The sequence below is a fragment of the Anser anser genome, assembly GCF_964211835.1.
Source record: "Anser anser genome assembly, contig: HAP1_SCAFFOLD_374, whole genome shotgun sequence".
In the NCBI taxonomy this organism is placed as follows: Eukaryota; Metazoa; Chordata; class Aves; order Anseriformes; family Anatidae; genus Anser; species Anser anser.
Genome location: NW_028153534.1, coordinates 51985 through 69354, shown reverse-complemented (window position 1 = coordinate 69354; position 17370 = coordinate 51985). Strand labels below are relative to the sequence as shown.

General features: G+C 39.1%; 1 long non-coding RNA gene across 1 annotated transcript; it reads left to right on the top strand.

Annotated features, from left to right (window-relative positions):
* The first annotated feature begins 7980 nt into the window (after positions 1-7980).
* LOC310891964 lies at positions 7981-15612 on the top strand. Its single transcript, XR_014577818.1, has 2 exons — positions 7981-8374; positions 11794-15612. It is a non-coding gene; the product is annotated as an uncharacterized lncRNA (long non-coding RNA).
* The last annotated feature ends 1758 nt before the right edge of the window (positions 15613-17370 follow it).

Here is a 17370-nt window from a genome sequence, read left to right as displayed (position 1 = left end):
CATGGAAGATATGGGAGCACTTCAACTGGGATTGCCATCTCCAGCTATGTTCCCTCAGTCATGGACATTAATAGTAATAGACTTAAAGGACTTTTTTGTTTGTTTGTTTGTTTGTTTGTTTTTTAAGTTACACATTTACCAGAATTTGGAAAACTTTGCTATGTTTATGTTTTAATTGATACCTTTTCTGCCTGTATTTTTGCATCTGTCCATGTGGAAGAAAACACAAAGGATGTGTGTTAACATCTTCTGTCAGTATTTGTGACATTGGGAGTGCCAAAAATGATTAAAACAGATAATGGGCCAGGATATGTGGCCCACACAACCCACTTTTTTTCAATAGTGGGGTATTCAACATCTGACGGGTATACCTCATTCTCCCCAGGGTCAAGCAATTATTGAACAGGCCCATGGTACCCTAAAAGCTATGCTTCAAAAACAAAAAAAGGGGTGTACGAGTATGACCCCCCAGGAAAGGATAGCTAAAGCATGCTATGTTCTTAAATTTTTAAATTGACGGACAGAGGAAGGTCCTCCAATTCACAAACATTTTAATCACAATACTTTAAACTCAGTTAACGAAAAGGCACAAGTCATGGTAAAAAAAAAATTAAGCACCAATGAATGGGAAGGGCCCTACTCCCTAATAACTTAGGACTGAGGTTATGCTTGTATTTCAACAGAAGCCAGTCCTAGATGGGTGTCAGCACAATGGGTCCATCCATCTGTCTCATCATCTGCCTTAACATGATCACAGCACTCTCCTCCACGGTTTGGACTCCAGCTCAAACAAAAAACAAAGTATAGGAGGGTCTGCTGGCACATGCAGGACCCACAAGCAAGGACTCCAGGAGCTGGAGGGGCAGCCAGAGCCCCCTGGCTGGGCAGCACTCAGTGCCTGCCTCTCCCAGGGATGTGGTTACAAAGTTGGTTAAAGATAAGATTAGTATGCCTGGTAGTTTTTCTCCGTGTCTTAATTTGTGTTAACCATGCTTTCTTTGTTAATAAAGAAGGGGGAGATGTGAGAGTGTGGCCATGGGGGGTCGACAAGCCCCATGGTTGGTGATAACATCCGACTCCTAATGGAAAGGCCATGAGGAATGTAAAGAGTTTAGAAGGACCAAAGAAGGGTGATTCAGGAGATGCCTTGCTCTCTTGGACTGCTTGTTCTCGAGCCGTGAAGACATGGAAGTTGCTGGGTGTTTGCTGTTGCTGGGCAAAGTTGTTGACCAATGAATAGTTAGTGGAAAAGTACTGCTGTAGAGCGAATGGTATAAGGGAGCCTGTCCTCAATAAGGGAGTTGAAGTTATTGTCATCAATAGGGAGTTGAAGTTATGTCCTCAATAAAGTGGTAGCAGTTACTGATCTGAAATGAACTCTGGTGTCTGTGTGGTCGTTACGCAACACTCCAGCATCTCAATGTCCTTCTTGTAGGACCCAGCACTTGTTCAACTTCATACAGTTGTCCTTGGACCATCAGTCCAGCCTATCCAGATCCCACTGCAGAGCTCTCCTACTCTCAAGCAGTTCAACACTCACACCTAACTTGGTATCGCCTGCAAACTTACTGTACTCCATCTCCTTGTCCAGATCATTAATAAAGATATTGAAGAGAACTGGACCCAGTACTGAGCCCTGGGGAACACTACTAGTGACCAACCTCCAGCTGGATTTGACTCCATTCACTATGACTCCTTGGGCCTGGCCACCCACCCAGTTTTTAATCCAATGAAGCGTGCACTCATCCAAGTCATAAGCAGCCATTTTATCTGGCAGAAGGATGTGGGAAACAGTGACAAAAACCTTAATGAAATCCAGGTAGCCCACATCCATAGCCTTTCCTTCACTTCCCTCATGTCACCTTGTCATAGAAGGAGATCAGGTTAGTCAAGCTCCTGCCTTTTGTAAACCCATGCTGTGGGCTTAATCACCTAGTTGTTCTGTAAGTGCCATGTGATGACACTCAAGACAATATGCTTCATGAGCTTCCCTGGCACTAAAGTCAGAATGACAGGCCTGTAGCTTCCCATTTGTTGCAAATATTTCCATAACAAGATAGCAACATTGTCGAGCTTTTGACTATTTCAGTTTGGGACTTCTGTGCTTGTAGTGTGTCATTTACTTCATAGAATTCTCATAGAATTGTTTGGGCTGAAAGGGACCTTAAAAATAATTTAGTTCCAACCCCTCTGCCATGGGTAGGGACAACTTCCACTAAGTCTCTTAAATGCTTTCTGCTGACCTGGTTTTGAGAAATTATTGAGAGAGAAAGAAAGATGAGGTTGTCATTTATAGGAGTCAAATTTAAGGACAAAGCCTAATTTTGGTAAGCATAAACCACAAATGTAAATAAACTGTTATTCTCTGAATGATACATTGCTCCTTCATAAAATTATAAAATGAACATCTAAATATGATATTATCTCAACTTTTATAACTAATGTATCTGAGTGTTTGTATTCCTTTTGTGCTGCACCAGGACTCTGAGCTCTTTGTGCCTTTAGTCAGTTTTACAAACGACTGATGAGACGTCAGTCTTTGTCAACCCAGAAATAAACTGGTTCTTGACATTGGGCTTTTCTCATTGATTAAATTGTCATGGTGTATTCACAGCCTAAATGCTGCCTTCTGGTCACTGTCCTTTTCTTCTGTGGAAAATGACCTTTGTGAATAATTGCATGCCCTAGATGTGTCAAAATGAGGAGGAAGCAGCAGTCCAAAGTAATAACAGTGTAAGAACTATTTGTCCCTTGATTCTCTTGTAGACTATGGAAAAAAAAAAAAAAAAAAAGTTCACTATATATATATCATTTTTTAGCCACTGTAACTTTGAAAGGTAATTTAATGTGCATTTAGAAAATTCTATTTGTACTTTGTGTTCTGCTTAAGAATATTTTCATTATTCTGTATTAATTTTAAGGATAAGTACCTTCTGAGTTCTAGGTACTTTTTTGAGACCAGTCACTGCAACAGTAGGTCTGGCTTTCAACTACCTTTATACTCCTGTTGTTGGGCTTTCAAAGATTTTTAAATAATCTATAATTTTTTAAGTACTGCTATATTGTATGCCAATATGGAAACACCCCTAAGAGTCATTACACTGGATTACACTGGATGGGGATTTCTGGAGTGTAGTATATTCTGGATGCTCACCAACATACTCCACTATCTCATATGTACTGTAGGACTTGAATAGGATATCACTGAAATGAAACTGAAGTTCTTCCCCTACCTTGCTCAATTGTCCAAACTTAAAACTGAGAAAAACTTTGCAACTAATAACTCTTGTCTGAAAATATTTTATTTTATGCAATTCAAGTATTCCTTGCAAATTCAGTGACTTAGCATAGCATAAACTTTTATCAGAAACAAAGCAGATGGGGTATATTGGAATGTCTTCAAGAATGCCTAGTTTTCTCTCAACTCACATACCAGTCACATGGTTATCCTGGCACCTGAAATCCCATGTGTTGCCCAAGTGTCTGGGAGCACTGGCTAACATATAGTACAATTGGTATGGTATAGGAATGCCACAGCTTCATGCATAACCTAAGCTTCATGGTTATCTGGTCAGTGCATTTCTTGGCTGATTCTATATTTTTCTGAATCTTTGTCCAGAAATGGGCATGGTCCCAGCTCCCCAAAGCTAGGTGGACAGCTCCAGACTGCTAGCCTAAAAATTACAGAAAATGCACATTCTGCCTTGTCTGAAACAATTTATTTTTTTCTCAAAACATTATTTTTGTTATAAGTTCACCTTTTATGTTATTCATTCTGATTCACAATGAAAACATGCTAAATATTCTAAAATTTCTAAAGGACAAAAACCGTAATTCCAGAGTCAAGTGAGTTTTTAAAAAATAAATGAATCAATTTAAATAAATAAATACATACATACATACATACATAAATTCAAATCCAGATGGAAATGAAAGGTATTTTTATTTAGGAATAGACATTACATATATTCCTGTAAATGTGGAAGAAAAAGTCAAAGTTGCAATCTATCTGTACCTGAGAAGAGTCCCCTGGTAACTATGTAATGCCAGGTTCACAGAGCTTACATGTTACGACTTCTCCAGAAGACCATTCCTCAAAATCATGCCGGAACAGAATTTTCTATGCAACTGTGAAGTAGAAATATATTAACTAGATGTAAACTCCATTTTCTGTAGTCTCTTTATGTCTCTTCTTGTCTCATAACCAATTAATATGTAAGATCCAATTACCTCAGCCTAATGTTGCATAGCTGTATTGGTGGTTTTGCAGTTGTTTTGTACATTTTTGCAGCTTTAGTCTTTGTGTCTTTCAATAGTTCTCAAATTGCTATGGATAAATAATGTTAAGATTCCTATTAAAATAATGTTGTGTGCAACAGTTCAAATAGAATTTTAAGCCCTCATCTGGGTAAGTATATATAGATTTTTTTTTCTTTTTTCTTGTTTAGAACATACTTCTTACTTCTCAAATTGATATTACTCTATATTTATATTGATATCATATTGACATTAATTTGTGTGTGCAAACATGCAGTTACAGAAAGAATTGAATTATATTACCAGAATACTGATAAGCCCTTTTTCAGTTGCCTAAGATATGCATAAGATGGCTCTACTAACACATACAACAGATACACATACACATATAAGCACACAGGTTATGTGGATCAAACACCACTAAACTAATTCTTACCATTCTTTCCTAAATCTTAAGCCAGTCTCCATACTTGATTCTCAGATAACAGTATAGGCCACAGAACATCTTAAGAATTTACATTAAGTGGAATCTCAGTGGGCACTGGAACAGGTTCTCCAGGGAAGTGGTCACTGCACCAAGCCTGTTAAGTTCAAGAACCATTTGGACAATGCTCTCAGAGATATGGTCTGATTTTTTGTGGTGGTTCTGTGCGGAGACGGGTTGAATTTGATAATCCTTGTGGGTTCCTTTCAACTCAGGATATTCCATGATTCTGATATTGATTCTTATCCCAGCCTTTCAATAAAGTTCTGAATTAAGTAATCTGAATGTCCTAAAGTCAGCCAAACGACAGTTCTTGTTGGCCTAAAATAAGTGTCACAACTCTCCAGGTGTATCCATTTCTAGTGGTATACTCAGAGCTAGAGATAGCTAGAGTTTTTATTTAGTGAAGGCACTTAGAAATTAGGTGACTTTAAAAGGCGAATCTGTATTTTTACATGATGTCCCCACCTAGAACTAGATTTGTGAAGATACAGCGAGTGTAATCCAAGACAGAAGGCAGCTCTCCAGCCTATTTTAGAGAGTCATCTGCTATGAAGACATATGGCAAAACTAACAATATGTCAAACATATTCCTAAACCTTAATATTTATTTGTAATTAAAGAAAAGAAGAAGAAAAGAACCATAAAACCACCGAATGACAAACGATATCACAATATGTTCTTATTTTTCTGATCTTCTGAACGATGGTTAAATTTGTAATTAAACGTGCTTCTCCTAAATAAAAGCTTGCTAGATACCAAAAAAAAAAAAAAAAAAAAAAAAAAAAGGCAAAGCAAAATTAAGGTGTTGCCTCACTGACCTTTAGTCCTCTGAGTGGCCACTGAGTTCAAAAAAATTATTTACTCGATCAAGCATAAATGACAAGTACATATACATGCTCTTTGGTTAGTGTGAACTCAAAATTCTACCATGGTGCCAGGTCTCTTATTTAGACTGTATAACATGTAGATAAGTTTATGGAGTTTCCATTTGTGTGAAACGGAGGAGTTATCCTGGTGGTAACACATTCTAGTGGATAGAGCTTCTTACAGCTCTTCACCTACGTACAGTTTCCTAATCCAGACCTGGCTCCCAGGGATGTCAATGCAACATATTTTTTTTCCGGTTTTTAATAGTCACTGATACACTTGTCCTTCTAATGTGCAAACATACTTTGAGGGGAAAGAAAGGGGATGAACCAGACTTGTCTTTTTTCAAGGTTGCTGTCACTGTAAGGTTTCAAACACTGCTGGACTGATAAGGCTGGTGAAAAATATTATCTCGAATAGGTTGAGCCAGGGACTGAAGTTTGGAGAATGGCTCACCTGCAGGACAGGACAGAGAAATACTACAATACAAAATAGTTGGAATAGGATTTTATATATATATATATATATATATAAAAGGGTGGGGGGGGGGGAGGGGGGAACAGGACTGTGAGCTATTGAGTGCACCCTCAGTTAGTCTGCAGATGATACCAAGTTGGGAGGAAGCATCAAACTGCTGGTGGGTAAGAAGGCCTTGCAGAGGGACCTGGACAGGATGGGTCAATGGGCAGAGGTCAATGGGATGAGGTTCAACATGGTTAAGTGCTGGGTCATGCACTTGGGGCACAACAACCCCATGCAATGCTACCGGCTTGGGGCAGAGTGGCTGGAAAGCTGTGCTGAGAAAAAGGATCTGGGGATGCTGGTTGATGCTCACCTGAACATGAGCTGGCAGTGTGCCCAGGTAGGCAAGAAGGCCAGCAGCATCCTTGCTTGTATCAGGAATAGTGCAGCCAGCAGGACCGGGGAGGTGATTGTCCCCCTGTAGTCTGCTCTGGTGAGCCTGCACCTTGAGTACCATGTTTAGTTTTGGGTCCCTCACTACAAGAAAGACATCAAGGCCCTGAAGCATGTCCAGAGAAGGGCTATGAAGCTGGTGAAGGGTCTGGAACACAAGTCCTATGAGGAGTGGTTGAGGGGACTGGGATTGTTTGGTCTGGAGAAGGAGGAAGCTCAGGGGAGACCTTGTTGCTCTCTACAACTACCTGAAAGGAAAGTGTGGGTATCTGGGGATGGGCCTCTTCTTGCCGATAACTAGCAATAGGACAGGAGGGAATGGCCTCAAGTTGTGCCAGGAAAGGTTCAGGTTTGGAAATCAGGAGAAATTTCGTCTCAGAAAGAGCATTTAGGCATTGGAACGAGTTGCCCAGGGAGGTGGTGGCATCACTCTTCCTGCGGGTGTTTAAGGAAAGGTTGGACAGGTTGCTTAGGGACATGGTTTAGTGGATGATATTGGTGGTAGGGGGATGGTTGGACCAGATGCTCTTGGAGGAATTTTCCAACCTTAATGATCCTATGTTTCTATGACTCTAGTTTATGATTTTGAGTAGAACATATGTTAAATGACTGATTTTTTTCCTGGCACTTGCACAGAATATGCTACAGTTAAACATTGAGGAATATCACTATATAGCATGTCCATGGCCAGGTGTTGGAATCAAGGATGCTACAGCGGTGGCCTCTCTGCGGAGAGTCCAGTGCTGACCCTTGCTGGACACAGCTGGTTTCAGTCAGCTCCAACGGCCCTGCTGCCTGGCACAGGTGGTTTCAGAAGCCAAGATGATGGCGCCTTGGGGAAGGCTGTGTAAGAAGGGGCAAAACACTTCACAGGCAGAGAGAGCAGTGACGAAAACTGTATGAGAAACAGTCCCTCAGACACTAAGGTCAGTGAAGGAGGGGAGGAAGTGTTCCAGACCACAGAGCAAAAGTTGCTTTGCAAGCCCATGAAGAGGACCATATAGGATGACATCCACACTGCAGCCCATAGAGAGGATCCACACGAGCCCAGCCTGGGAAGAAAGTTGAAGGAAGGAATTTGTTTCAGTTTGGGTATTTTTTCTCACCACCCTACTTTTTGTTGTTGTTGTTGTTGTTTTTTTTTGTTTGTTTAAATTGACAGTACATTAAATTAGTTCTCCCCAAGTCAAATTTGTTTTGCCAGTGATGGTAATTGGTAAGTGATCTCCCTGTTTTTATTTAGACCCACGAGCTTTTAATTTTATTTTCTCTCCCTGTCTAGTTGAGGCGGTGGAGTGAGAGAGCGGCTGGGTGGGCATCTGGCAGCCAACCAAGGTCAACTCACCACAACAGTCCATTTGAAACATGCCAGGCAATATGTGGAATTTTAAACTGCTTCTTTTATCAGCAGCAGTAACCCATGCGCCAGTATGTCTGCATTGTCACAATAAAGCATGTGTCAACATTCCCTTTGTAAAACCTCTACATTCTGGGGATTAGAAAAACATGGCATTAAATTTCTCTCTGAGCTAAAACTAAGCATACAATATTTAGGCTGTAACAGCAATGCTGATGTTGTGTAAGGCTCATGTACTGTGACTATTAATATTTATTTCTCAAATGTTCAGTTTTGATGATCTCAGTGCTGGACCTGCAAAATTACTTAGGTACTGTAACATTGAATTTTGCAATTAATCACTTGCAGAGGGAAATCTACACATTGGAGTAACATGCCTGTGGTTCCTGTACAACATATTGAAAATTTTAAACTCTCAGAAGAGGGATCCCAGCTGGCAGCATGCTCAACAGAAAACTACCAAAGCTAATCACTGGAGACACTATGGGAAGGTAATCTATTTCTTTCTTTCAAGGTAGAGAGAAAGTGTTTTTTTGTTTGGCTGGTTGGTTTTTTTTTTGCTTGTTTTTGTTTTTGTTGATTGGTTGATTGATTGGTTTTGGTTTTTTTTTGTTGTTTTTTTGCTTTTTTGTTTTCTTAACAGTGCTTGTGGTGTAAGTCTATTAAAGATACTGTATACTCATTTATCTTTACATGTATGTGAGAGAGAAACTGCTTTTAATATGGCAACAAAATAAAATATTTTTAAAAAGGTATTTTCTGGTTGTTGTTGTTTTGTTATTGTTTTTGTTTTCTTAATTGAGTAGGGATTTAGCCTACATGGAATTTTTGTAGTAGATAGTCTAGGAAGGATTAGCCTGCAAACACAACTTTATTGCAGAAAGAAACACTCCTTAAAATTTCTGTAAAAGTTTGTTCTGCTCTCAAATGTCTTTGAGTATGCAACATGAAATATTGATAAGATTTTTTTGCTACAACTATTTTGTCTGTGGTTTTATTATAAAGGTATTTTTTCTTGGTCCTTGAAGTTGAATGTAGAGTTCTCAAAAAAATTAAATGTATTTCAAGTGAAAATAGGGAAAAGCAAGTTTGATTAAGATAAGAGGTGTTGATACTCGGTGAAGGTATAATAAAAATGGTAATTAAAGTGTTTTATTCCACTTGTCCTCTGTTATATGTCTTTCAGCTTGTCAGGAAAAATTATTGCTTCTGGTGTTTTCATTCTAAGAACTGAACAAAATGATGAGGAATTAAAGAACAAAATCCTTATAGGAATGTATTTTTCAGTTACTGTATTGATTTTACCACTGAAATCTGTTGTGTGTTGGAGCAGATGTAAATTTGCAAGCTCTATCTTTTCTAATAATTTACAGAATTAATCACAACAACAGATACTCTTAAATATATACCTTCCTCCTGTCTATTTAGAGTATTGTATGGAGAGCAAAATCCCTGCTGAACCATCAGAAATATAATTATTTCAATAGTTGCAATATGTGAAACAGTACTTCACATATGATAAGTGCTACAGGTCAAAGTATGATGTAAATACATTTTATGCTACTTACGTCCCAATGTACAAGAATCGTCAACACTAGAACAACTACTAAATGTAACATAACACATAATATTGGAAGATATCCTTTCTCAGCTATTTAAGACTGTAGGTTACTGTTTACAAAATCTACCTATTGAGAAAATCTACCTATTCATCCATTATTTTGGATGTAATCCAGGAATCTTTGGAAGTTTCAAACTAAAATAAGAAGGAAGGAAAGAATGAAAGAATCCACTACCAGCAAAATAGGTGTGTTGACGAATATGAAGCACAGAGAATGCAAAGCTCAAGTTCAGCAAGGTTCAGACCTCTTAGTGAGTCATGGCTGAACCTCATTGTGTCCAATAGCTGTGCAAATTAAGGTAGCCATGATCACTGATTTTACAGCAGCTCTCAGAGAAATTAAGTTCCCTTTATATACAGAACCATATTAACAATCAACAAAAAAACTAGCTCCTTCTGTGAAAGAAATAGGTTGGGAGAAACAAATTCTTTTTCTCAGTTTGTGCTCAAGCAAGTACCACACAATTATTTGAGCCTTGCATTGTATATTAAAACTGACACTTTCTTTTAACATTCAACACATCTAGTTGTATGAAGACTCTGTTCCACCCTTTGCAAAAGTGTTACTCAGCAAAATTTCTCTCTTGGCATGTTTTATATTATGAATATTGGTCAAGCTGTGGATTTCAGAAAAAGGTAGCTTTGAAATTAATTAATGTGGACTTAATAATTAAAACAGCAGTATCAGCACCCAGTAATTTCTGCTACATTAGTCAGTTCACAGAGTTTATTTAGTTTATCTGAATTAATTAATTCTCCTTTCAGTGCAGTCATTTATTTTCAAGGCAACTGCTGTTTTGAACTATGCAGCCATCCTTGTGAAAAGAATTCAGTATGGTATTAGGGAATTATATTCTGCCTCTCTTTTTATCTTAAAAGCCTCTTAGTGTGCATAGTGGTTGTAATAGGAAAAAATGTGACTATTTTCCTAATAGAATGACATTTCCTAAGGTACATTTATTCATTTATGAGAAATACATTGCATCTTGTAAAGCATGAGCTGTTAAAACTGGCACATTAAAAGACTTGTCTGTTTTGCTCGGAGAAAATAAATAAATAAATAAATAAAAATGCCAATCTCTTATGCCAATAACTCCAAATTTCTAAAGCCAGATCCTGAATTACACCAGGCCTTCACTTCACACAGAAAAGAATGCAATTAGACGTTCTTTCAGGTTGTGATGCCATAAGACAGCTAGTAGTATGTAGCATTGGGAACAAACTAAAACAGCATTTGGAATCATTCACAAAAGCCAAACACACTGTTACAAGTCTCCCACAATTACAAACATTACACGAATAGCCAGTATGCTCAGGAAAAAAACAAAACAAAACAAAACAAAACAAAAAACTGATGTTGTTAGGATAAGTAATAAATAGATTTGTTTGTATTTTGATAAGATATGGAATGTTTCATAGGCCTCAATGGACTAAAGATACAAAGTATGTTAAACTGAAATCTCTATGTAGCTAGTTTTCACTGAAATCTCCATAAACATTTTTTGAAATTTTCAGTTACAGAAAAGTCTGAAGCAGACAACTTGTCATAACAATTTAACAAAAAACACCCCAGTAACCAATCATTTCTGGTTGATGCCAGGGAAAAATAAATAAACGAATAAATAAATAAATAGAAAATTGAAATTAAGCCTTTATTTTCTTTAGAGTTCTTTGAAAAAAAGTGTTCTGATCACCTAAACAAATTTTAAAAGGGGCATCCAATTACTCTCTGAATAAAAGACACAGGGAATAAATAAACAGGCAGCCAACAGAGAAGATCAGTAGTTCATTGCAGACCTAGAAATATATATATTTTTCTAAATTCTTATTTAAATATCTCTGTACAATTTCAAATTACTTCCAGAATTGCTAATTTAATGTAATCTTTCAAAGCAACTGTAAAAATATGACCAAATTTTTGACAGCCAACACTATACTATCTTCACATGTTTCTTACAATAACATTTCTGGTAAGTAATGTACTTTTGTAACTGTAATATTTTTCCCATTTATAGGAAAGGGAAAAAAAATCTTAAATATTTTACATATAACACCCCAGATACAGTCTACATTGCAGAACAATAAATATATATATTCCTTCCACATAGTTACTGACATTTTGATGTAAAACTAGTTTTCTTTTAAAAAAAAAAAAAACTTCCTATGCATTTTATTATTTTCTTTTATTATATGGAATGCTAATTACGTTCCTTTACCTTTACCTGTTTTTTTTTGTTTTGTTTTGTTTTGTTTTTGTTCTTGTTTGTTCTCTGTTTGTTTCATAAATAGCATAAATAACTGGTAAATTTAACCTGTGAGCTTGTCCTTGATGAAGAACAGAAGTGTTTCCATCTGTAACTGTACTGGGTTTCTATGGCAAAGTTTTGATAGTGGCGGGACCACAAGGTGGCTTCTGTGAGAAGAATCCAGAAGTTGACCCATGTTGGATAAGGTGCCCGCAGTTCGCCAGAGCCAGGACAATAAGCGATGTTTGTGCCTCTGTAAGAGCATATTTAAGAAAGGACGAAAAAAATTCTGGGAGACATCAGCTGGGAGAGAGAGAGAGAGGAGTGAGAAACAGCCTTGCAGGCGCCAAGGTCAGTGAAGAAGGAAGGGGAGAGTTGCTCCAGGACCTGCAGCTAGTTCCCCTGCGGCCTGTGGTGAGGCCCATGGTGAAGCAGACTGTCCCCCTGCAGCCCATGGAGTTCCACAGTGGAGCAGGGTTCCATGCTGCAGCCCATGGAGGAGACCACGGTGGAGCAGGTGGACCTGCACTGAAAGAGGCTACAGCCTGTGGAGGACTCCTGCTGGAGCAAATTCCAGGCCAGACCTGTAGCCCGTGGAGAGTAGACCACGCAGGAGCGTGTGACCTGGCAGGAGCTGCTGCCCGTGGGGAACCCAGGTTGGAGCAGTGTGCTCCTGATGGATCGGCCCCGTGTTATGGGCCCATATCTGGAGCAGTTCTTGAAGAGCTGCTGACTGTGGGAAGCCCACATAGGATCAGTTCAGGAAGGACTACATCCTGTGGGAGGGACCCCACATAAAGCAGGCACAGAGAGTGACCAAGAAGGAGTGGCGGAGACAAAGTGCTAGAGACTGATCGCAATCCCCACTTCCCTGTTCCCCTGCGCTGCTCGGGGGCAGGATGTGGAAGAGGGTGGATGGGGGAAGACATTTTTGGTTTTGTTTTTTTTTTCCTTTGTTTCTCATTTCTCTAGCTTGTTAGTAATAGGCAATAACTCTTACTGTCTCCCTATGCTGAGTCTGTTTTGCCCGTCACGATAATTGTTGAGTGATCTCCCCATGCGTATCTCAACCCTTGATCCCTTTGCATCGTATTTTCTCCCCTTTTCCGTTGAGGAGGGGGAATTAGAGAGCGGCTGTGGTTGAGCTCGGCTGCCCACCCAAGTAAAACCACCACAGTAACACAGAAGATTACACATAATTTTGGTTTTCTTTTGGAAAGTAGACAACAGTAAATAGACAACAGTAAATATTTTTGTTTCCACCTTGTTTTCAATCTTTATTGTCATTGCTATTGAATAATATAGATAAATAGCAGAAGATAACTCACATTGTCCAGGTAAGTATTTCCTGATGGGAATGATACTGCCCTCTTTGAGCCAGGATCATTTTCAGTAGATGCAAGGTTAACGGTTTTAAAACAATCCTAAGGAGTGAATGTCATTGTTGCTTTTGTGCATTTTGAAATGTTTGTTCTATACTTATAGATCAGATAGAGCACCCTAATTAATGCTGGAGAAGGCTTTTTGTTGTTGTTGTTGTTTTAATCTAAGGATCTATATCAATAACAGATTCACATAATTGACCTAGTACTTAAGAGAAGAAAAAATATTCTAGTTCCACAGTGCAGCTGGAAAATATGAGTTAGGTCAGTAGGGTTACACACCTTAGAACTGTAATCACTTTGTGTACTATTTTTTCCTCAGGACAAGTTTCTCCACTAAATCCTATCTGCAATGAAGTATCCTATCAATATGAGAGACATGTGGATGTAATTCCTAGGTTAGCCAAAAGGGGTTGAGCTGGTAAGCAACATTTCAGAAATGGAAGGGGAAGGGGAAGGCAAAAAGACATTTCTTGTGGAAATGCTTTCACAGCTTCAGCTACAGGAATACTATCACATTGTTATGTAAGAATTAAATACATGCCATCTTTCTTCATTATGCATTATGAAATTCAGAATTTCCAGAGGAGGATTTCAACTAGATCACTATCAGGTGATGGATAATGTTCATTGATGATGTGAGAATTGTTATTCACAGGCAGTTTCAGCAGAACTTCTCATCACTCCAGAACTATAAAATCTTCATTTATGTCAGCAGGTCATTGAAGTAGAATTACATGTCATAGGGAAGAGGTGATATATACAATAAAGTGGATGAATACATTCCACTGAAGAGTAATGGAACTTCTACAGTGTCTTTTTTTTTTTTTTTTTCACATTAAAGTATTTCTGTAGATTATGAAGGCTAAAGTATTTCCTTTTAAGTCATGAGAAATGGACACATTTGACAATTTCTAGCACAGTTTCACCTCTAAACACATAAATGCTTGTATACTGCAATAGAACCAAAGATTCCTATATGAGTGCTGGAATTTCTTATGCTAGGCAATATAGAAATAAAGATGCAACGGTACAAAAACAAAAATGGTTTTCCTACCATCACTACATACGCAGGCAGAAGAAATGATCAGAGGACTATAGAATAGAATTCCTTAAAAGATTATTTCATCAACTGAGATGAAATAATTATTTGTACATTGATTTTTACATTATTGCATTCCAAGTGTAACTGTGGAAGGGGCTCAAGTGAATCTATATCATTGCAATATTAAAAGAACAACCAGTATTCATCTAGTCAGTTGCAGTGTTTCAGCTGACGGAAAAAGTACTAAATCATAGTAGTTTAATAGTACTAAATCAGTACCTATTCAGAGAAACAAATATGCCTTTTTCATATATTTTACATTTCTAACTTGTCAGCTTTGCTAATTTGTTTATGAGTAACTTATGTGGAAAATACAGGTGATTTTACTCAGTACATATTAATTTATTTTATAACTCTTCAGCTACTGCAACTGTTCTATTTAATGCATCTTTCTCCATCAAAGAGAACTGGAACTGAAATTCTATCTGAATGGATTCTATCAGGATTTCCTCCACCTTTTAGTTTAATCTTTATCTGGTCTTATCACTGTAATCCCATTCCCCCAGAAACATCAATATAAATTATCTATATTAGTTGCTTTGATGAGGCCACATCATAGTGTAACAAACATTTCACTTGTTAAATGTGATGCACTTTGAACTGTCATTCGGTGTTTGTTTGTTTATTTGTTTATACACATTTCTAAATTTTCAGTTTTAAATTAATTGTTGGGTAGGAGGAGCATCTGTTCGGCCTATATTTGGTTTAGCTATAATTGGGATAATGTTTGCTAACCAAGAAAGGCAGGATAGATTGCAGCAGAGCAATTTTGAGATCATATTAGCCATCAGACTCAGTTATAAACCAGTTTTCACTGTCATTGATCTTTACGTGAAACTTCCATCAGTAAAATCACTGGGGAATATAACTAACCTAAGAAAACATTATATTTGGTCATCCTCTTGTCCCCCTGCTTCATTTATCTGCTTCATTAGACAGTAGAAAGTGACCATGTACTGTATTTGTAGAAGCACGTGCAAAAAAACAACCAAGTTTATCTAGTATTAAGATACAAAACTTAGCATATTGATGGAAGATAAGTTTGTGTTAGCTACAAACGTATTCCAGCCCACATATATCTCGCTGACCCTTTTCTTGCTTTTTTTTTTTTTATTTTTGAGAAAACTTATTTCTAGACAGTGTAGGGCCCTTTAAAGCTATATAAGGATCTAATCTAAAGGCAATTTATTGGAAATACATTAATATTTATTTAATTGTCCAGTAATTAAAATATTGGTGCATTTGGAAATTATTGCGTCTGCTTATTTGCACGGTCTTGCAAAAGCATTGTGCTGTTCACTTAGCTTAAGCAAATATGGAGAAATCAATGACAGTATCCATAAACAAGCAGTAGTAATAAATAAAGAAAGAAAAATAGATAATATGTTGGGCAATCATTTATTTAAAAATAAAACAAAACAAGCTAAACCAGAGGACAATTAGAAATCAATCGGGGAGGGGAGGGGAGGGGAGGGGAGGGGAGGGGAGGGGAGGGGAGGGGAGGGGAGGGGAGGGGAGGGGAGGGGGGGAGGGGGGGGAGGGCGGGAGGGGAGGAAGGAAGGAAGGAAGGAAGGAAGGAAGGAAGGAAGGAAGGAAGGAAGGAAGGAAGGAAGGAAGGAAGGAAGGAAGGAAGGAAGGAAGGAAGGAAGGAAGGAAGGAAGGAAGGAAGGAAGGAAGGAAGGAAGGAAGAGGAAGGAAGGAAGGAAGGAAGAGGAAGGAAGGAAGGAAGAGAAATAAAAGAGGAAAGAAAAAAAAAGAAAAGAAGAAAGGGGAGGGGAGGGGAGGCGAGGGGAGGGGAGGAGGTGAGGGAAGGGAAGGGAAGGGAAGGGAAGGGAAGGGAAGGGAAGGGAAGGGAAGGGAAGGGAAGGGAAGGGAAGGGAAGGGAAGGGAAGGGAAGGGAAGGGAAGGGAAGGGAAGGGAAGGGAAGGGAAGGGAAGGGAAGGGAAGGGAAGGGAAGGGAAGGGAAGGGAAGGGAAGGGAAGGGAAGGGAAGGGAAGGGAAGGGAAGGGAAGGGAAGGGAAGGGAAGGGAAGGGAAGGGAAGGGAAGGGAAGGGAAGGGAAGGGAAGGGAAGGGAAGGGAAGGGAAGGGAAGGGAAGGGAAGGGAAGGGAAGGGAAGGGAAGGGAAGGGAAGGGAAGGGAAGGGCCCTCCCAGTGCCTCACAGTAAAGATTTTTTTTTCCTAATATGCAGTCTGAACCCCCTCTATTGCAGCTTTCATGGACCATAGAATCATAAAATCATTAACGTTGGAAAAGACCTCTAAGATCATCTGGTTCAACCATCCCCCTACCACCAATATTACCCACTAAACCATGTCCCTAAGCACCATGTCCAACCTTTCACAGAATCACAGAATCATGTAGGTTGGAAGAGAGTTCCAACATCACCTAGTCCTCCAACATCATCACCTAGACCTCCAACATCACCTAGTCCTCCACCCACCTATGACCGAACACTAACAAGTCTTCCACTAAACCATATCACTAAGCCTATTCCAATGCCTAACAACCCTTTCAGTAAAGAAGTTTTTCCTGATGCCCAACCTAAACCTCCCCTGGTGCAACTTTAGCTCTTTCCCCCTTGTCCCATCACCAGGCATGTGGGAGAGTAGACCAGTACCCACCTTGCTACAGCCTCCTTTAAGGTACCTATAGAGAGCAATAAGGTCGCCCCTGAGCCTCCTTTTCTCCAGGCTAAACAACCCCAGCTCCCTCAGCCGCTCCTCATAAGACTTGTTCTCCAGACCCCTCACCAGCTTCGTTGCTCTGCTTTGGACACGGTCCACCCACTAAACCATGTCCCCAAGCACCATGTTCAACCTTTCCTTAAACACCTCCCAGGAAGTTGACTCCACCACTTCCTTGGGCAACCTGTTCCAATGCCTAACTATTTTTCTCTGAGATCAACATGAACAATAGTTCCCAGGTACTCCTTCTTGTCCTTCTTTAAGACAGGAGTGGCATTTGCTTTCACACAGTCTTTGGGCACTTCTCCCAGCTATCATGATCAATGAAAGGTTATACAGAGTTAACTTGCAATCACATCTACCAGTTACCTCAGCACTCATGGGTGCATCCCATGAAGGCCCATAGACTTGCAAATGTCCAATTTGCTCAAGTATTCTCTGACTTGG